This window comes from Protopterus annectens, chromosome 6.part0 (assembly GCF_019279795.1).
Source record: "Protopterus annectens isolate FY-2018-M chromosome 6.part0, PAN1.0, whole genome shotgun sequence".
Taxonomy (NCBI): domain Eukaryota; kingdom Metazoa; phylum Chordata; order Ceratodontiformes; family Protopteridae; genus Protopterus; species Protopterus annectens.
Genome location: NC_056737.1, coordinates 803579878 through 803603166, shown reverse-complemented (window position 1 = coordinate 803603166; position 23289 = coordinate 803579878).

Genomic DNA, 23289 nt, shown 5'->3' with positions numbered 1-23289 from the left:
TGTCAGGCAAAAAAATCATTCTTTTTGAGACCAGACAATATACTAGGATGTATTTTCATCTGTGTGAAGTAAGTACAACACAAGCCTCTGCTTATACTCCTCAGCCTCAGACTGGTGACAGACTCTGTGCATGATGTCTGGAGAACAACCATTCTGACTCACCTACAAAAGGGTCACACCTCTATGGACCTGAGTAATTACAGGATTATCAGCCACACCAGCCTTGTATGTAAAGCTGTGGAATGTATTGTCACTCATCTTCTATATCTGAATAAGACGATGAGGCTTGGGCGTTCTTTCAAGTGCTTTATTATATACAAGCACATCTGGATGGATACCAGGAATATTAAACATAAACAAACTAACTAAATGATTGACTAGTACACACATGCATGCTTACATCTTGACTGCTCACTACAAAATGGCACTCTGAATTGCACGTGCTCAGTACTTATATGCACGTGCCTGATGACCAGAAAGCTTCTTAAAGGTGTATCACACACTCTGATCTATATCCTCCCTCTTTACTGAGTTGTCTTGTAATGATAATGACATTTGAATAGGCATGCAAATTATACAGACAATGAGCAAAACAACATTCATGTCCAGGTTGCCATGTATCTAAAACTAGGTCTGGAAATGCAACCTAATCTTGTAATGTAGTAATTATGACTGAGTTTAGCAACAGGTACAGTCACAGATGAATGCTCTGCTTTAGAACTCTCAATGATAATCTCAGGAACAGGGATATCTGCTGGAATGTCCTCTGGAACTGGAACATTTGATAAGTCACTCTGAGAACTACAGTCTTTATCACAGGCAGGATGCTGTAACACTGGCTTGGACACTGGTAATAAATGTTTCCAGTTCCACCTAAATTCTATTCCTTGAGATTCCACAATGTACGATCTCGGCCCTTGACACAAACTTTTCATGAATCCAATCTGAGTAAAACCTTTTGCTGTCTGCATCCTCACTATCTCCCCTTCTTGTAATGGATTGAGCGGTTTGCTGGTCTTATCATAATGGGACTTCTGAGACAAACACATTTTCAGGAGTTGAGCTTTCACTACTTTGTTGTTCTTAGCACATGAAACCAAAAAGTTGCTACTGATTGGTAGTGTGGTTCTGGTTTGTCTCAACATAAGTCTCTGCGCAGGTAAACCAAGATGATTATCACGAGGAATGTTTCTGAAATTCAGGAGATTTAGAAAAACATCAGTATTATCTTGTTTTAATTTCTCTAACAGCTGTTTTGCACTTTGAACTGCACATTCTGCAAAGCCACTTGACTGCAGGTATTCAGGACTAGTTCTAACATGAACAAAATCCCACATTTCAACAAATATTTTGCACGTAAGCTGTGCACCATTGTCAGAAAAGAGTTTATGCAGACTACCATTGACAGAAAAATGTGTCTTCAACTTAGTAATGACAGTACTGGACGTTAGGTTAGGAAGTAGGTCAATCTCAAACCAATTTGAAGAGTCTGCTAATAGCAAGTAATGTTGACCATTCCACTTGAAAATGTCTGTAGCTACTGTTGACCAAGGTAGCTCAGGAATCTGACATAGCCAAAGTGGTTCTCTTTGTTGATGTGGTTTAGTACTATTGCAAACAGAACAAGCTGAAAGTTCTCTCTCAATATCTTTTGACATAGAAGGCCAAAATACTAGTCCTCTAGCCCTTCTTTTAGTAACATCAGTTCCTAGGTGGCCACAGTGCAAGATTTTAATGTACTGTTGTTGCAAGGATTTTGAAACAATCACGTTTGGACCTTTCATGATGATACCATTGTCAGACAAAATTTCGTCTCTATAAGGAAAATACTGCTGCTTTTTTACTGGTAAGCAAGATCATTTTGAACCTTGACTGAGGAAGTGGTTGAGCTTTTGAAGAATTGGATCTGAAGCTGTGTGAGTTCTAAGCTAATCAAGATATATGGAAGAAAATTTTCTCACTTCCATGACTTCAGAATCAGGTTTCTCATTTTCAAGCTGTTCAGTGGTTTTCCTGGGTGATCTGGATAAAGTATCAGCAAGATAAAAACATTTGCTTTTTGTGTAAACAGGACTGAAGTTATACTTTTGCAAACTAAGATTCACGCATTGCAATCTAGCAGGAAAATAGTGACTAGAGGTCGGTGATCAGCCTCGATTAAAATAGGTAAATATAATCATGGAACTTTGAACATCCAAACACAATGGCTAAGAGCTCCTTCTCTGTCTGAGCATACTGCATTTAAATTTGGGTTAGAGTTCTCGACATATAGACTACTGGTCTACCCTCTTCAAGAATGACTGCACCAAGACCAAACTTAGAAGCATCACAGGAAAGAGTTACTGATTTATGAACATCATAGTATCTTGAAGTAGGTGGACTGGCAATTTTCTGTTTCAGGACATCAAATGCTCTTTGGTGTTGTTCTGACCAGGGCCAAGATACAACTTTGCATATCAGCTCTCTGAGCACTGCTGAAAGTTGTCTCAAGTCTGGAATGGACTTGCCTACATAGTTGACCATGCCAAGAAAACGTTGTAGGGCTTGGACTTTTTCTGGAGCTGGCATCTCAAGAATTACCATTTGCTTGGAAGGATCTGGTCATAGGCCTGAACTGGTAAACAAATGACCAACATAAGTAATTTTTCCTAGCCTAAATTTGCATTTCTGAGGATTCAGCTTAAGAGTGACTACACAAGCTCTGTCTAAAACTGTTTTGAGGTTTCTATTATGTTCGACTTCACCATTGCCTCCTACAAGGATATCAACTACTATAATAGCACATGGATAGCCTGAAAGAATTTGCTCCATTGCACGCTGAAAGACTTCACTGGCAGAATTTATTCCAAATGGCATTCTCAGAAATCTGTGCCTTCTGAGTGCTGTACTGAAAGTGGTTAGTAACAAGGATTTTTGATCAAGCAAAATTTGACAAAATGAACTTTTTGCTTCTAAGACAGAAAAAATAGTGGCATTTGGCATAAGAGCAGCAACTTCTTCGACTGTGTGCATTGGATGATGAGATTGTTTTAGTGCTTTATTCAAGCCTCATGGATCAATACATATTCTAACATCATTTGAGCTTTTCTTATGAGCTACCACCCACCATGGAGGATACCCATTCAGTTGGTTCTTCTACTGTACAAATTACTCCTTGATGCACCATTCTGTCTACCTCACCCTTGACTCTGTTCTGCATAGCTACTGGAACTTTCCATGCTGGTGTGATAACCGGGCTTACTTAAGGATCTAACTTCATGGAGTACACAACTGGGAGTTCACCTAGTTTGACTTTGAAAAGATCAGCGTATTCAGAAAAAACAGTCTGGGTGAAATTTCAGCTGTTATCTTTCAAGCTTACAAGGTGGACTTCCTTATTAAATGAAATCAGACCCATTTTCAAACTGTCTCTGAGGCCTAATAATGACTGCATGTGTCTCTTGACTACATAAAACTGCAAGCTATAGCTGTTCCCAGCAGAGAAACATGAAAGTACTACTGAGCCCTCGGTTTGAATTTCTTCACCAACATAAGCAACAAGCTTCGCTCACTTTGCCAAATCGAGCCTCTTACCAGCTTTTACTCTAGCAAATGTTTCTGCTGTCATAACAGTGCACTTTGAACCAGTATCTACTTTGAGCTCCACAGGTCTCCCATTAATCCGAACAGTACAAAATACTTCATTCTTTGCCCACAAATCTATTGCATTGACGGTTTCACTGAGCACAGACACGCTATCAACATAAAAAGCAGGGTCACAGCTTTCTAGTTGATTAATTTGTCTCTTTGAATGCTCTTTTTAATAAAAGAATGGACCCCTTTTGATTTACAAAACCTTTTGAAATGATTCCACTTTTTACATTTGTGGCACTGCTGACCAAAAACTAAGCACTTTTCTCTTTTAGGCTCATGATTACCTCCACAATTACGACAGTTGACTATGAGGCTAGGTGGAGGCACATTCTTTGATTTTAGCTGACTCACCCTTGTGCTTCACTGAGCATGTTCGCCTCAAACAAAATTCTCTAGAATTTGCTAGAAAGGATCCAGGTTTCACAGAAGCTGCCACACCCTTTGGCCTGTATGTTTTAACCACTTGCTGCATACTGTCTACATTAACACTGGAAGCATGCTTTTCTCACTTGTAAGCATATTTATGTGCTTTTCTGTGAGCTCCTATATCTGATAAATCTCTTTGACCTTATTCAAAGTTAAATCACTGTTTCGAACCAAAATCTTTCTCACTGCATCATCTTTAATACCACACACAAACCTGTCTTTTATCAACTCATCTCTCAAATCACCAAATCGGCACATTTTAGCCTTGTTTCTCAGATCTATATTAGATGATCGAACTTTCAAGTTCGACTGTCATATGGTCGACACCATATGATCAAATTTTTGAAAGTTCAAACGTTTCAATGGAGATCTCCATACAGCGCAGAATGGGAAGATTTCCATTTTCTGTGCTGTAGTGTGATCTCAGAGTTGGTATATTTAAAGAGCAGGGGGTGTGGGGGGCACAGCCCCCCATGTGGGGGGTGCAGGGCAGCTTGTCCCCTTGCTTAAAACGTTCAGGTAGGTTATTTGTGTAGTTTATTTTTTTTATTAGATTTTCGAACTTTTAAAAGTTTGATCATATGCTGTCGACCAAATGACAGTCGAACTTTTGAAAGTTCGATTATCTAATATAGACCCTTGGTTCTCAAGTTAGTCATATATGCTGCGAACATTTCACCAGGTTTTTGATTCCTTGTGTAAAATAAGTGTCTTTCCATTGTAATATTCTTTTGGGGGTTACACATTTCTCTAAATTTACATTTTAAATACTCTGGGTCTTCCCTCGTTTTGGTCGGTACCACTATATGGCGGTTTCCCCCTCCCCTGCATATATAGCAGGTGCATACACAAATGAGCAATCTCTTTCAATGGCTTCTGAACCAGCCAAATTAAGCAGAATAAATGCCTTTGTGCAGGCACCTTTGTCAGAAAAAGCAGCTTGTATGAAAATATCGTACTCTTGCTCATATACTCTCCAATTTTCTGCAATATTGTTATCAAACACAAGCGGATTTGGACTGCGAAATCCTTCTGCTATGCCAACAAATAATGCTTAAACACAAAGCAAATATGGCTCTTGTAATTATGTATGAACAGCTACACACACACTAGGTACTTGAAATAACATTTAAATGCACAATAAACTCTTTGAAAGACTGCACTTTGCAAAATATTTTTGAAACAGCTGTACTTTGCGAAATAACTGTACTGTAATACTTCACACACTTGCCAACACATCGCACATTTCAGATACTTCAAATAGCTTTAATTAATGTGAAAAAGTAGCACATAGTGAAAAAATATGGTTGTTTTTCCCTTTTTTGCACATTTTATGCAATTTGGATATTGTTTCAAACATTTTCGTAATTATTTTAAATATTTTTATCAATATGTTGCAGTTTCAGACATTTCATTTAATTAGAATTTTGTTTTGAGCATTTTGCATGCTTTGTTTTATATTCGTTGAGTAAAAAATCATTTAAGTAAGTTTTAGTACCTAGAATTTGTTTCTGACCTGTTTGCGGGTCGATAGAGAAATAGGGATGATCCACTCCTATATATTCCTCCAACTTTAACTATGCAGCAAATGGTTTTGATTCTGGATCCTATTCTGACACCATGTCACTCATCTTGTAAATCTAAATAAGACGATGAGGTTTGGGTGTTGTTTAAGTACTTTATTATATACAAACCCATCAGGATGGATACCAGGAACATTAAGCTTAAACGAACTAACTGACTGACTAGTACACACATGTATGCTTACATCTTAACTGCTCACTACAAAATGGCACTCTTGCTTGCATGTGCACAGTATACATATGCCTGCTGAATGGAAAGCTTCTTAAAGGTATATCACACACATTGATCTACATGTATCATAGCATAACCCTTGTTTATGCAGATATAGGCAACTTAACTAATCTAGACCCCATCAGTTTGGCTTTCTGCAGGCTAGCCAACAGAACCCAGGTTGTGAAACATGCTGGTACCCCCTCCTTATGTAAAATTACAACTATTGTGGTACCACACGGATTCATGCTGGGCCTTCTACTGTCTGGCATTTATTTTGCAAATATCCAAGTCAGTATCCCAGAAGTGTGGTTGACCAGGTTAATGAGCTTGTTGATGACTGCAAGCTGAGCAATATCTGCTCATCCACTGATACTACAGAGCTTCAGCAAGGGCTGGTATATGTACATACCTGGTGAAAAAAGTCTCTAGCTAAAGGCAAAAACGTACAGCACAGTTGCATCTGGCAAAAAAAAAATTGCTCCCATTTCGATAAATTATAAATGGTGCTCCTTTTCAGACTCACAGCATCACAAGAGTCCTGGGTGCTTTTGTTGTAAACTCTCTCTCTCTTTCTCTGTCATTTGATCATCACCTTTCCACCACAGTCCATAAAGTGTTCCATCTGGTCTAGTTAATTTACATGGAAATATCCCCAGTATTATAAGAAGACTTCCTACGCTGTACTCTTCCCTTATTAGAGCTATCATTGAACATAAAGTCCCCCGCCCCCATGGTGTGTACTAATCCAAGTATGTTGTTGAAATGGGAAGATCTCACAGATTTCTAACCAACAACATTAAAAGCTCTGAAATCCTTCAACTATCCTAATAGAGTAGGATGACTCCCTTTATAGTCATTAACCTACCAGCTGTCCCAAGGTGACCAATATCTCACTTTAACTATTAAACACCCAGACCTATCTGACATCCTATTTCCACACAAAGGTAACCATTTGAATTACTGGAACATAGCAGAGCAAGTCCTAAAACAGAGAATGAATGGCCGAAAAAGCAGACTTGTACAAAGTCCAAAGTGGCCATTTCACAGAATATTATCCTTTTCTCTGAGATATGGCAATCTGGGAGTTAAAATAAAAACTTTTGTTTGTGGGGTATGGGAGTGCAGGGGGGTAAACCCCTGCTAAAACAAGTTTAAAAAAGAAGAGAGATGTTTGAGATTTGCTCTTCTGGGTTTTCAATCTTTTTCTTTAGTCTGTCAACACACAACACTACAAGTGTTGACATTTCAATAAGAAGCCTTCAGAAAAATTAGAGGATCTACAAATGCTCACACTAGGGACCAAGATCTGAACCAACAAATAAACAAGACTTGCATGAGAGACATGTTCCTAACTCAACTCAGGAATAAGTTACCACTACAGGTAACCAACAAAGCACTACTTTGACTACCTCTAAGGCTAGTCGTGATAACTGGGTGAGCAGACACACATTTACCCCAAGGTAATAATGACAGCACTCAGCTCCCAAATTGAACAGGGCTATTCAAGTGCTCAAAAGGGGTGGAAAGTCCAAAGCATCTTGTTAAAGGTGTATGCAGCTAGGAGTAGTATGGTCCCTGTGATCACTTGCCTAATTGTTCCTATTTCTGCATTCATACAGCCATTTTGCCTTTCAGAGAGCACTTTTCTGAAGAGCCAAGAACAGCAAAACTGTGTTCTTTCTCCTGCATAACCAGTCCAGGTGACAGATATTGGAGTCCTATGTAGGAAGGTTGATGTCTAGTATGACCCGCCAGCTGTGCTGTCCAGGATGAATGGCATCCCTTTGAAGATCTCCCTTAGGGGGGAAACATTGGTTAGAGAAGGGTGACCCAAATGGTATACAATTTCCATCTGCTGTCTATGCTTTATTTGTCTCTGTATGTGTCTCCCATGTCTTACCTACATCCACATTTGCACGTTTGTCTAGGAGTCTTACAGGTGTGTCTGTTAGCGCATGTTGCCTGTCCTCCCTGTCATTTCTCACCACTGTTATTTGCACATCTACCCTCTTCCATTCCTTCTTAATAGATGCAAAATGGGCCCTTCATTTAAAAAAAAAAAATTCTCCCCAAAACTGCTTTACCTTACAGTGTTCCTGCTAAATATTCCTCTGCTTGCTCTACCCTTTTTTTTTTGTTTTCCTGTAAACACCCATTTGACCAGGTGTTTGGCTCGCTGGACCCAATTTCATTGCTCTTAACCACCTCTTATGCTGTTTTTCCTTTAGTGTACATGCTGGCTTCTTGCCCATGCTACCTGCTGTATTTCTCACATGCATTCTAAGAAGTTTCACACAATATGACATGAGATCACAGATTTGCCTTTTTTGTAGGCTTTTGGCTACATTACTCTGCTGTTACTGAAGTATCACTTTCACCACACCATCTTGTTTAAAACACATCTATCTACCTGCTCACATGTTTTGTGGATACTGCTTTTCTTCATTTCTTTTTAGTACTGTTGGGCTGTCTGCTTATACAGTGTTAGCTTTGTGCCAAGTTAATGTACTGGAATATGAATCCTGCCCAGAAATAATGCTGGGTCACCGATAGGGAAATGAAACATGGTTGTGTCTGGTGTTTGCTATGAGCTTATTAACAATTATGTAGCTTCATCTGGAGCAGCCATCTTTAACTTCTGGTTTTCTTTTCCTTCCCACAACTGGCCAATAGCTGCAGCTCCTCTCCACTTTCAGTTTGTCTGCCAGACCCACCATAACCACTGGGGCTGATGTGGATATTGAGAAAGTGGGAACAGCATCATACCTCTGTCAGGGAGTGTGCCCTAATGCCTGACACCTTGTGGCAGCCCTGCAGACTCTGTAACTGATGCCTTCAGGAGGTGCCTGCACATTTGCGGCATATGTGCAATCTCCCAACTAAGTGACTCACCACTTAAGCAATGCAGAGCTTGCCAGGTTCATAACGTTGGTTTATTGTAGTGAATAAAGGCTGCCTTCTGCTCTCCCAAGGTAGGTCAACCAGAGTCAGCTGCTCACTACTATCTTATCCCACAGGCTCTCCACAGCCCATACTGTTAATTAAACATGGGTCATCTAGGGCTTAGTAAGTTTTATCTCTGTGCCATCGGGATGCCTTTACTCTCTAGTATTGTTGTCACTAATGAGACATTGTAACACATTTCAGAGCTTCCACCACAGAGTATTATATATTGAGCATTCCCCAAACAGGTCAGTAGGAGTACAAGGATCTCTGTTATTGCTGCGAAGATACTAATTACTATGATGTGTCATTTATTTTGGTGTGCCATCAGACTTATTAATTTAGTCATAAAGTATGTATTATTTTTTAGAATTTTTTAAAGAACATTTAAGTTACCAGTCTGCATCATGAATAAGTTAACATCACTACATTTAAATTTAGGGGCATACTATCAAAATGTTCACCTACTAATGTATTTGCTTTGTTTGGTTTACTGGTAGATCATGTATACTGAGCCGTGCTATCTTTCTGAGGGAAAGTTAAAGTGGTACTTACACCAGCTAGATGAATTTGACTGGAATGCTGTGGAAACTTGGAACAAAAAGAAGGTGTCATTTGTTGTGTATGGACAGATTTATTGAGCCAAATTACAAAAGTAGGTTAACCTAAGGTACGGCATCTGCCATGAGGTCACCGCTGCTTTTAAGTAGTTCATAAAGTCACACCCCCAGGAATAATAGTGAAAGAGGGATTAAACAGATCTATACAACATGGACGGAACTCCATGATCACTCTCTCAAACTGTAAAGAAGCCATCAAATGTAGATAAAGCACATTACCCATACTTGGTAGTTCCCAAAAGGTACTAAAGGAGAACATTGTGCAAATCGCATACCCTAAAGAGTTTTCCACCATACAGGATAGGCAATCTATATCCATGAGATGCCACTACAACATCACAAGACACCCCCTCCTCCCAATATGAAATAAATAATCTGCTCTGATAGATATACTTGACAAATGAATAAAAATAAATACATATAGACAAATATATTTATTTGATTATTAAATACACTAGCTGGGTAATATTGAAAAAATATGCTCAGCACAAGGGTACAAGGATATAGTACACAGATAATTCAGCATGCTTATTATAGATTTATAGGTAAGTGCTAGGCTAGCTGCTCTTGTGGGCCATTTTGAGCCTAGCCAGTTTCCCTTTTTGTACTCAAAATAACATCCAATTTGGTTATAGATTGGCCTTATCCATTTTGGGGCAATAATTATATATTATATATTACCCCCAGTGAGAATAACTGGGATCATACCATAGATAATTTTTGGGGACTCATTCATGTGATAAAGCATTTAGTGGCTACATCTGTCCATTAGTAGGACAGGGGTACGTTTTCAGTTTCCTGTCCATAGATCTAAATTGCACTTGAAAACAGACAGGGATAAACTTTGTTTTATGTGGATGGGGAGTTTGTTCCAGAGCAGTGATATCCTTTGTGAGATATACCTGTCTCTCTAAGCTGTTCTGTTGAAGTTGCTGAAGAGGTTTACATCCCTAATCAGAGTATTTCTGATGCCATTTGACTTCCTGATGTGAAGTAAATCCATCGGTGATAGGTCAGAGGATGCCTTGTATGAATGACACAGATCACTTCTTAGCAGTCTGTAGGATACCAAGTATAGTGGTGACAGGGCTTTGAGTCAGTTAATGTAGGACATGGTGTTTAGGCCTTGTATCCTTTTAGTAATGTATGTCTGTGGGCATTTCAGTTGTTGTATATATCTGGACAAATGCCTGCCAAAGGGAGCATTATATCAAATGACTGGCCTAATGAGGGCTGAGTAAAGTGCGGCAATGACATCCCTGGACCTTTGTTTATAAGGTGTGCAATATAGGAGGACTTTCTTTTAACAGTAGACACATGTTGGTCAAGAGTTAGGTCACTGTCTACACAAGTTTCCAAATCCTGAATGACTGGGTCAACTCTTATGGGAGAATTGTCAGTGTGATAATTCCCTAAGGTAGATGACTTCCCAAAGGAAGGAAGGAAGTTTAGAGGTTTCCTATGTCCTGATTGATTAATTCCCAAAGGATAGAATAATGTATTTTTTTGACATTTATTTTCAGTCCATGATTTGGCACTAGTTATTTATTTGAGACAGGCCTTCCTGCAGGATGGCTAAGTTATTTCGGGATTTAACAACTGATCCTAGTTTGCAATCATCTGAAAATGTATTTAGCCAGAACCCTTTGGAATTGGCTTTTACTTCAGAAATCTAGATGCCAAACAGGAGAGGTCCCAACACAAAATCCCAAGGGGGCTCCACTGGTGATTATCCTCTTTGTGAAGGTAACTTCTGATATTTTAATTATCCGCATCCTATCTGTGAACCATTTGGCAATCCAGTGGGTGACATAGGGATTTATTTCCAGTTTATTTAGCTTTTTCTACTATGCCTGAGTGGGGGAATTGAGTAAAAAGCTTTGGCCATGTTGAGATATGTGGTATGTACCATTTTGCCTTCACTGCTTTTGTGACAAAAGGAGATACTGCCAGCACAGCTAGCTGGAATTTTGTAAATAATTATATGTCATTGGTGAATATCAAAATAATTTATACAAGATGCTTGTGTTACAAATGTATTACAACTGTATGTCATGTGTATATCAAACTGCTTGTACAGACGTGTGTGTTGAAAAGGTATTTCCAAAGTGCTGTGTTTGAAATGTAACCACAGTGTGCCCTAATGGAAGAGAACAGAAATGTGCATGCACTATTGTAACTGCTTAAATGTATATATTTTAACAGTGGAAACTGGAAAACAGGAAGTTAACCTCAGTCCAGCAAACTTTAGAAAAATATCTGAAATTAAAATACTTTATAGGTTACCCAATAAAGAAGCTATCTCTCAATTTTGCAATGGAGTTAGAGACACAAAGTCTGCACTAAAAAGATTTCTGTATTGTCTTTGGAGTGAACTAATTGCTACTTTAGAAGCATGAAGGAATGTAATTGTTTTATGACTTCCAGCATCTGCCAAAGATCTGAACAAAAAGCACTTGTATGAGTATTTTTACAGGTATATGCTAAATACTGCCAGCTTCAGCAATGGGGATTTTGTCCTGGGAACTAGAAGTTAGATGACCAGAAATTATGCCATTCTGCAAGCTATCCCAGCAGTAATATTTTAGATATTCATTTGAGAAGTCTCTTAGTGAGACAGTGCATTCTGTATTGTGGTTTGGACCTGCCAACAAGGAGATCCATTCACCACACATCTGCCTTGCTCTAATAGTAAGTTATTAGGAAATAGTATAATTCTCTTAGAGTCAGTCAGGAATATAGTGAAGCTTAGTTCAGATATTTTTCTTTATTTATTTAAGACTTTACTGCAATGTTGTTTTAAATATGTCCTATGGTTTTGAAATCTGATGTCACTCTGAATATATATTTAGTATTGTCTTGTTCTTTTATTTATTATTAAATATATTTAAACCTTTCATTGTGGCTGATCTGTTAAAAATATTTAAGTTTTGAGAGTACTTGCATATTTATTTGGTGACACTGTTTTGGCCACTCCTAAGCTTTGCTCTTGGTTAATCTACCATTTGTATTAATATTAATATTACACAGTAAGATTGGACACCCTTTGTTAGGGGCCTTAAGGTAGCTGGGAGAAAGGTACTTGTGGCAGTGAAAACTACCTTATAGTCTGGGCAAAAGGGGGCATAGCTAGTAAACCAGTGCCAGCCTTTCCCAGGTATGTGTGTGTATGTGCAAATCAAAATCTTAAAGACAGTGTGTGTGTGTGTGTGTGTGTGTGTGTGTGTGTGTGTGTGTGTGTGTGTGTGTGTGTGTGTGTGTGTGTGTGTGTGTGTGTGGGTATGTGAGTGTGTCTGTGTCAGCAACTTCGGCAGGGACATGAAGCACCGGTTGGACAGAGAGAGAGAGAGTGTTGGAGGACTTGGCTTGGAATCCTGGCTAAGCACTCAACTATATAGCTCTGTCATTGGGGAGTCTTATTGGGGATCTGAATTAGTTAGAGGAACCAGCCCAAATCTGACTGTGATCTCTGTGTGCTCTGAAGGGAGACTGCACTTGAAGCAGAGAGCTGCATCTGAAAATAGTGTGTGTGTACTTGTCATCCTCTCAGTGAACATCCCCCATTGTTGCCAGTGTTGAGGATTGAGGCTGCTTGATTACTGGTCCAGTGGAGGGTCATCACAGCTTTGGTGATCTTTACAAATAATCCACCAGGTTGAGTAAGCATGACTTGCCCCTGACAAAAATAAAATGAGACTGGTTTAGTGTTTGGAGGTTCCCTATGTCCTGATTGATTAATTCCATGATATGTCTTTCCATGGCTTTGCATATGAGTCTGGCCAGACCTATGGTTCTGTAATTGCCTGGGTCTGTGGAAGGTCCTCCGTTATGAAGGGGAACCTGCAAGAGGCTGAGACTGAACAGTGTTGGCTAAATCATGCTTCATGCTATTTAAGATGCATCCAAAGACATTGTCGGGACCCATCAATGCAATATTTTTAGCTTTTGATAGCATTTTTAGGACTTGGTCTTGTGTGAAAGCTGAAGGTTAGCCAGTCTGTTATATCTTGAGGAACAGACGGAGGTAGATTGTCTTAAAGAAAACTCCAAAGGTACCTTGGGTGAAAAGGATCTCTGGTTTTGTTTTTATTTTATAGGTGATTGCTTTTATGGTCAGACTAAACAAGTGATGAAGATATGCAAGGGCTGGTGCAAGATGCTCTCATATTAGTAAGGATAAGATCCAAGATGTTATTCCACCTAGATGGTACTCTGACTAATTGTTCCAGGGTATTTGTATTGACAAAATCCAGGAATCTCTGTGCTTTTGCTCTAGCAGTGATGTAGATTTCCCAGTCTATGGTTGGATAGTTTAGATCACCTAAGAAAATGGTATTGGGTTTAATACTGAGTGATACTAGTTCCTGTAGATAGGTGTTGTGGCTTTCTTTTTTCAAAGAGGGAGTTCTGTACCTAGCTAATATATGGTACAGGACCATTCTGATGGTTATTTACATACATACATAGAAATATTTCAAGCATGGGCATTAATGCCCTTCTAGCCTGCCAATAATCTAAAACAGTTGTTCCCATAACAAGTGTCCAGGCTGTTCTTAAAATATCTAAACTAGTGCTTGCTTTAATGTAATTTGGCAGTCTATTCCATGGATCAGCTGCTCTCTCAGAGAACCAATTAGTACACTTCTCATTTATATAGAACCAATTGGTGGATATGATTATTAAAACTCAAAGCTGGATGTGCCCATATACCCAGGTCCTTAAATGAATCTACAGTTTCAATCAGCGTGTGCTGTATTAAATATTCACCTTTCAAGTTGTCTCCAAAATCTCATATGCTTAGTTTTGATGTATTTATCAGCATATTATTTTTCTCTGCCCAAATGGTCAATTTAGTCAAGTTCTTTTGCAGACATGCCCTATCTGTAAAACATGCAAGCACCAATTTCAGGTCATCTGCATACAGACTGTAGAACACCTTAGATGAAAAAACTAGATCTGAAAGATACAATCTAAACAAGTAAGGGCCTAGGACAGAGCCCCGTGGGACACCCTGACTGTAACCAAGAATTTCACCTGTCCAGTTGCTGTATGATACTTGCCATGTCCTATTTGTAAGCCATGCAGTTATATATCTTATCAACAGTACATTAATACGTAGTTGTATTAATTTATTGATCAATGTTTTGTGTACGACCCTGTAAAATGCTGAAGTTAAATCTATATAAATTACACCACAGCACATTTTTTCATTCATGGCTGGTATTATATTGTTATAGAACATCATGTTACAGGTGGTAATAGATCTATTTTCAACATATGCATACTGATATATGGTTTAAAGTCCCAGCCTCTCTAGTTCTGATAATAACCTAGCCAATAGTATCTTGTCCATTATTTTTCTATAACATGAAAGTAGACTTAATGGTCTGCATGACTCTGTGTTTATCCCACTCCCCTTTTCCTTAAAGACAGGTTTAAAAAGTGTATGCCTCCAATCTTGAGGAATATCTCCATATTCATAAGACCTAGTAAATAATAGATATAACAGTGCTGTAAATTCTTGCTGAAGTGTTCTCAGACCATTATTACTAATAATGTCTCCTTTGTGTGCTTTGTTTGGATCCAGTTTGCATAGTTCCTTTTCAATGTAATCTAATTTGATTTCAGTACCTGAGGTTACCTGGATGCCACTAGTACAACTTATCACCCCTCTGTGGACCCAAACTCTTTTGATTAAGATTTTTAAATATATCTATAATCTGTTGTCTGCGAATACATTTTAGAATCTGCACACAGTTTATCAATTAGATGTCTTAACTCCTTCCACATCGTATCTATAAAATGGCTTTCTATTATGTTCAATATCTTTATATACATTTTCTTCAAATTCTTCTTGATCTTTTCTCACACTATGCTTTATATGTTTGTCAAGCTTGCAAGCATAATACTATTCAATGTTCATTATCTCTTCTGCAAATGTAAGTATCAGTTTCTCTAATAATTGAATCTCCAATTACAGGAATATATTTTCTGACCAGATCTGAAGAATCAACTTCTAATTCAGTAATATCTGCTCTATCAGTTGTTACAAAGGAGTGATCATCACCATTAATCTTGTAAATACCACTGTTTTCATTGCTTATTACCTTTGCAAGCTTATGATTTTCATCCATCTGGCTTTGTACATCCACAGCTTTAGCCATGTTGTCAGCGTCTCTTTCTTCTCTTTTTTTTTCGCACAGTAATGCTCTTCAAGCCTTCCACATTCAGTTTAGATTGTTTGCTTTTCATCTGCATATTGCCTCTTTTTTCTATCTTCTATTTTGGAAAAATTATGCCTTTTTCTGTAGAGCGAAGGTTTCCTGATAGAAAGATGTTATCATTCCTGTAATCTGTTTTACATAACAAAGCAGTGTCATTTTTAGTATGTATTCTGTTTGCTTTATCAGTTTCTTTTTCTTCTCTATTTGCTGTGAACTTCTTCCTTTCTTTTTTATTTCCTTCTATAAGCTCTGAATCCTTAGACTGCTGAATACTTGTATCCGGAATTCCAAAGTTGTTAGTGGCATTGTTCTGTATCATAGGGGTTGAGTGATATTTACAGACAATAGACACTTCCTTTCCTAAATGTGGTCTATTTGCTCTTTACCTAACATTATTTATCTCATCAGTCCAGTCATTAATTTATGTCATAATAGTTATTCAAGCCATGCCAGGTGCACAAGTTCAATTGTCTTCAGTAAGTCTAGGTTTACTACCAATAATGATACGCAAATCATCCAGCTTTTGACACAAGGAACACAGATCACCAGTGTTACCAGGTGTTACCTTTAAATATACATAGCATTTATTACACTGCTGTTTATCAGTTTGACATGTCCTTAAATGAGTATGCCATCTTTGATTGCACTTTATCAAATCTTTAATGGCACACTCATTTAAGGATATGAAGAAGTTCTAGTGCATCATACTGCTTTACCGACCTCAGTGCGAGTCTCTTCCAGATATAGCTTGAGGCACCTGCCCATTTCCCCCCTCCTGCGCAGTAGCTGGTCTAAATGTGTAGAAGGCACTATAGCCCTGCACAGCCAGAGAGCATGCCACTATTTTAAACCATGTCTCAGTCACTACACAGACGTCTATGTCTTCCAGGGTGAGAAGGGCTTGTAGTGAGGGGAGTTTCTTGTTCAGGCTTCTGGTATTGATTCGTATCATCTTCATATTTTCCTTTGCTTGTTTTATTGTTAGGTGTATCAGACTGGCATTGCCTAAAAAAGTCACTATGGTGGTGGACAATGTCTTTACCAGTAACCAAAACCCTAGAGAGGACAGATGCAGGCCATCCCTGGTGAAGCAGCGTGGTCTGGTGAACATCTCCTCCTAGGCTGACAAATATTGGACCCTCATTTGAATGACACCAAAAACTAAGCCAATTATTGATGTCAAATATTTTATTCTCATATTGTGCCATCATCCTTTGAGAAGGTAGATTGCTGCTCAATGCTAGGTTCTTACCTGCCTTGGACACGTAGTCTGACAGCTCCATAATGTATCTCTTCATATAGTCCAGGGAGGTACGCCTCAAGTCAGTAACACCGGCATGAGCTATGACAGAGTCCTATACTGGTACTTGTAGTTTAAGGACTTAAGTGCATGCATGCATGATCTGAGCAGATCCTGGCAGAAGACAAACAACTAACTGTCACTCTTTCCTTGCTCAGGCTGGTAAGAGGCACATCTGTATGTCTTACAATGGAGTCACCTATAACAAGAATATTTGATTGAGTTGATGCCTGACTTAAGGACTCAGCATCAATGATTTTGGGACTCCTTGTGCTATATGAGGACGTAGGCTTAAAATTCTGAGTGTGCTTTGTACCTGTGTTGTGTTTTAGAGGTCTTTGAGATTTAGGGAAGTTCATCTGTAGAACCTCAGCATATGATGGAGTATGTGTATTGTGATGACCTTGGAGAGGTGTGATGTGGGGTGTACTGCTAAAAATTTTTGGTGCCTGATTTTACTGTGTGTGAGATTTTTGGCTCCAAGGATACTATACATGTACATATCTCACACACTCTGTTATGCTGTTTAAGTAAGAGACCATCAAACTGCATGAGACAATTCTTACACTGTCTCAAGATACCCATCTCAATCAGTCTGGCTACAGAAGTTGTGGGGAAGTACTGGCCCATGATACCAAGACTCTGGGGCAGAGGTTACTGCTTGGAATTCATTTTTAAAATTATGTTAGGTGGACATGCTTCTGAGTATTTAAATTTCAGTACAAAACAACTTGCCTTGAAACCTCCTTCTGCCACCAGCAGAAATGAGTAAATGAATTATAATAAAAAGAAAATTACTAATTTGATACTAAAATCAGTACAAGTACTATAAGTGCACTCACTATTAAGCAATTTTATCAAAAGTCTTATAACCTGGTAAGTAGTTTAAGGGAAGAGGCTTTGCAAAATGATACTTATGTGCTTATTGTCAACAGCCAATAAACTGAGAGAGGGAGGGAGTTATGATCCCAAATTATCATAACAAGCAGGCAACAACAGATACATTGGGTTTAAGAACACAACTACAACAGTGTGGATGGGAGGGAAAACAATTAGCCCCTTAACTCTGAGCTGATTGGCTTGGAACTGCCTTAATGCAAAGACAAGTCCTGAACCAGCTTGACATACACTCAGTACGTAAGAATGACACTAGGGTTTAATCACAACAGTTGGACCATTTAAACAGAAAAAATGCAGTGTAATTATGTACTAGAATTATTAATATAGGTTTAAAGACCTTAGCTAGGTTGTTGGACTCTCTAATTACAATGGGTTACAGAAGTATGCACTTCGATGGTCTCTGCATGCAGTGTCAGTTAATATTTGCCTCAATGTTCAGAGTAACATGGATGTGATTGCTTTTTGAACTAGACATAGTGTTTGCTCTACCTATAAGGACTTACTTGAGTCCTCCATTATGAGGTATGCAATGAGGGATCCTGGAAGGCCAGTTTTGAAATCAGTTGTGTCTGAGATAGTCTCACGAGATCAGCATGTCATGTTTTCTCAAGCACAAATTGTTTTAGGTCTAACCCACAGCTGTTTCAGTAACTGATGGTAAGATGAGTTGACTGCAAGTCAAATTTACACTACAATGAGTACCTACTTGAAAGAGATGAAAATTGTGTCTAGGTGGGCCAAGTGTGAAAAAATAAAGAACAAAAGGGTGTATTAGCTAAAAAAGTGTCACTAGCCATATTATACACAAAAGAAGCATTCACTTTGTCTAGGAAACTAGCACCAAATATGTTGAAACCCTTTAGAAAGCTATAGGAACACAATAAAATTTTTGTATAAGGAAAATGAGGAATTTGTGTATGATTAACCTTGCAGTGATTTGTACAATGCAGGAAATGGAGCAATGTGAACAAGGGCAAGTGAGCTTTATAATTATTATTAATAATGCATGGTAGGAGAACGTGGGGGAAAGTCCCCATAAGGAAGTATTTCAGAATAGTGATAGGGATGAATTGGTGAGAGAAGATTTTAAGAAGCAAGTCTAGCAAATCAAACTAAGATATGTGGTAAGAGGAAACAAAATAATGTATATGTTAATTATAAAGACATTTTTAATTACTCAAATATCAGAAAATCAAATAGAGCAAGAGAAAATATAATATAATTAATGAAAGGCAAAAGTATGCTTGCATATCCGTGGGATACTAAATGATTTTATAGTGTACATAAAAGCAAGGTAATAAGGAATAAATTGGCTGAGAATGAATATTCCAGAGGTAAATATACAGGAATGGGAAAAGTAATGCTTGTTGAGTTTAGATATAGATCAAGTGATGATTTGTGGAATTTGTTGGCAGGTATATAGGAAACAGAATTTTTAAAGAACGTATGTTCTAAAAATATACTGAAAAGGAAATTGCTCCAGAGATGGGAAATTAACACAAGTGCACTGAATATGGTGTGAACAGCAATTAAGTGGTCTATGAATAATACCACAAAAGATCAATAAGCTTTTAAAGGATGTTTTTAATAAAATGCAAGGAGTAACAGGACATATGTATTGTATACATATTGTGGAAAATAGAAAAAAGATGTTTATACACAAAATAATGTCAGAAAGGGGTGTATGACATATGCAATATGTAGATAATACTATAGTGAGTTGTGTTAGCAAATAATTTATATATATGTATTTTGAATTTTACTTATATACAATTTTTGTAACTAAAAGTACTCCTGTTGTTCATCACAAGTGCCATGGGATCTTCACTACAAGTATTACCAGCACAGCCTATGAGACCATTATTGCACATCTCATGCAAATCCAAGCATCACAAGAGTGTAGCACCTCTATCATGCTGCAGATCCACTCACCTCATAGTCTCATCAGTGTTTGCATCAATTTAACTCTGTAACAATAACTCATAAATGCCAGCTAAAGTACAAACCTTCTCACAATGCTTGAACAATGCTTGTATTCCAGCTTGTCATGTGACACAATAAATAACTTTTTTTGCAGGGTCAAACATTAATGCATGCTTGATGTGGAAGGAATTTGCCCCACACCATTTCTTTATTCTCACTCCACGCTTGCGCAACCTTGGAGAAGTCATCACTGTCACACAATATAACACCTCTTTATCATTCTTCAAATGGCACTGACATTGGAACACCCAAAATTTACTATCATGCAAGTACTATGATTTCACACTATTGTGAAATAAGCAAAAAAGATAAGCAAATGCCACCTCAAACTATCAGTGACTCATAGGATCATAGGATCACATGAAGTTACTAGGCTATTGGCCCTGAGGTCCTTACAATCCTAGCCAAGAATTTAGACCATGTTCCAACAAGTCAGCACCCGACGCCCCTGTCCAGCAGGGACACAAAACAAAATGTGCACACTCTGTACTAGAACCCAGTACCATCTGCACTCCACCCCTACATGCTTTACATGCTTTACATGTTTTGGTTATCTGAACAAGTGACTCTATGCCAACACAATGCACAACAGTAGTGATACTTAAGACTCCAGCTACATTTTTGGACAGAATCTACAGCCTTCTGGTCTTGGCACTTAAGTCAGGTATGCAACCTGCTGAGAGAATGAGTTTATCCCTTTCATACCTCTAAAATGTCCAGGTTTTTACAGAATATCCACATTTTTGCCTCCTATTTTTTTCGTCTGTTCCTCATAAAATCTGTGATTTTCTGGCAAATCATTGAGGACTAAAGTCATTAAATAATGACAGACATTTGAATTTCAGACTTGATTTGCTTCAGAAAATACAAGCCAATGTAAAACATGTCATGTTAGCAATGTTATAAGTCTATAAGAGCAGTATTTTAAATCTGTCTATTTTTGGACCTTTGTCTCCCCCTTTATTTTTGGCTTTCTCCAGATTTCTTGCACTAAGAGGTTGAGAGGTATGCTTCAAATCTCCTTTTAAATTGACTGTTTGAGATATTGAAAGATATATCAACCTAAAATTAATCAGGTATAATTTAGGGGAAAAATGTACTGGATCCAAAATAACCCTAGAATGGAATGTCCTATACTTTCCCTAATTGAGTTATAGCAATCATTTTTTGATTGCACTTCCTTTACTGTAGTACACTTAAAACTGATAGACTTGTATTATTTACAGCCATCTCAATGTTTGCATAAGACTGCACTTCACTGAGCCTGAGCATTTCCAATTTTTTCCACTTTTGTGCAACCATGGAATGACAAAAGTTATATGAAAGTCCCTTACTTGGCATGTTAGGTGGGCTTCACCCCAACAAAAATGCTTTTTTTCATTTTTTTTGCATTTCTACAGATAACATTTTGCTCAGGGTTAAAAAATGACCAAATATTACTTATATAAATGCTGTTCATTTAACACTGAAAGCCCCTAAATATGATGAAACATTGCCACCGAACATAGTCGAGCATGGGTATGTACAATGAATGCTTGAGATGACCTTACCCCGTGCATGTGAGAAGCTGACAACACATTTAAGACGCACACCCATGACCCAGCCCAGGAAATATTGTAGATATAAAACTATATTTTTTCAGGTTTCTGTAACATTACAGACACATTCCAGTATTACAGCTAAAACGTTAAACTTGCATTTTATTTTTTTCTGTTAACGCTTGATGCAGTAGTTCTGAGAGTACCCAGCAATACGTTTTAGTCACATAAAGTGGAATCCATTCACACTGATAAATACTCAGTGACCTGAGATGGCCAAAGATTACTATTCATTCATTCTCTGATTCTACTTTATCCTGTTCAGGGTCAGAGTAGAACTGGACTCTATACCAGCAAATGACAAGCATAAGATAGAAATTCTGTCATGGAGAGGATGCCAGTCGGCTGTAGGATGCACATTCACCCACACACCACAGATGCACCTAGAGTCAGATTAGATGATCCAGCAATTCCCTTACCATCGTGCCTTTGGAATGTGGAAGGTAACCAGATACCCCAGTAAAACAAAACCCCACTCAGACATAGGGAGGATATGCAAACTCGGCTCAAGAGGCATTCTAACAGGGAAATGGACCGAAAAAACAAATGCTATTTGAAGCAATAACACTAACTGTACCACTGCACCATCGTTGTTAATACATGTTGTGTCATAAACAAAGCTTTTAACAGCCTTACCTAAATATGTTAAGACTTGCAGAGAGAAGAAAGTATGTCTGTTTGGTGGAATCTTCCCGCAGCAAAATACCACGTCAATGTTGCCAGGTGCACCAGAAGGATGTAATACAGGCAGTCAGGAAAGATAAGTCATTTGTATCTTGTGTCCTTTGTGTGTATCTTCTTGTAGCAAGAAACAGTACAAATGTGCTTTCAGCAATTTCCGATGGAGACTGAATAAATTCTGAGAATTCTTTGGGATATCAAACAAAGAAAAGTCTGCCAAATATGGAACATATTTGAACTTAAAAATACATGTTTTATATTTTATATTACTTGGATTTTTGCACCAATATTTTATTTTCAATGTACTTCAAAATCCAGATTTTGAAATACTATTCTAATTTTATAGATGGCAATTTAATAACATTATGGTAATGAACAACGCTTTGCTATGTTCTACAAACAATACACTGTGTAGCATTGTCAGAATTGTGAAATTAATAAGTTAAGTGATGGGGTAATCCTACTTCATTTGTCAAATGAGTATATACATACATGTATATAATGAGAGGAAGGTAAGTTTGTACAGAAACCTGTGTTACACAGGTAGGTGATAGATACTGGGCCACATAGGCTTGTCACACTGTGTTACACAGGACTATCAGCAGGAAACCTGCTTAATATAGCCCTTGAAAAGCATGCCTTTCTGTTATTTTCTTCTGTTGTGCATCATTGTATTCATAGCTATAACAACGAATCTAGTGCACAGGACGTCACATCTGTTTAACAACACATTATAGAAACGTTATGGTAGATTAGCAGTGGTACGAGACAACAGTATAGGTGCTAAACATTTTGTGTATTAATTTTATTTATTTATTTACCAGTAAAGTCTGATATATATATATATATATATATATATATATATATATATATATATATATATCACAATAACATGCAACTGATAAAGTACAATGACAAAAATTGTGCATTTATAGTAGAAATATAGATAAATGTGGTATGCAAGGTATACCAAATATTTTAATATAATTTAGTTATGAATAATGCAGAGCAGTATTTGAGATCTGCAAATATACAATATGTGAATATGCTTCATAGAACTATAGAGGAGTCCTGCAATTATCAAAAAAATATATAGAAACAGAGAGAGAAGAGAGGTATTAACAACTGGTAAGTCGATATAACAAGAGAAAAGTTAGGTTTACAATATGCAAGAAAAAGGAGGA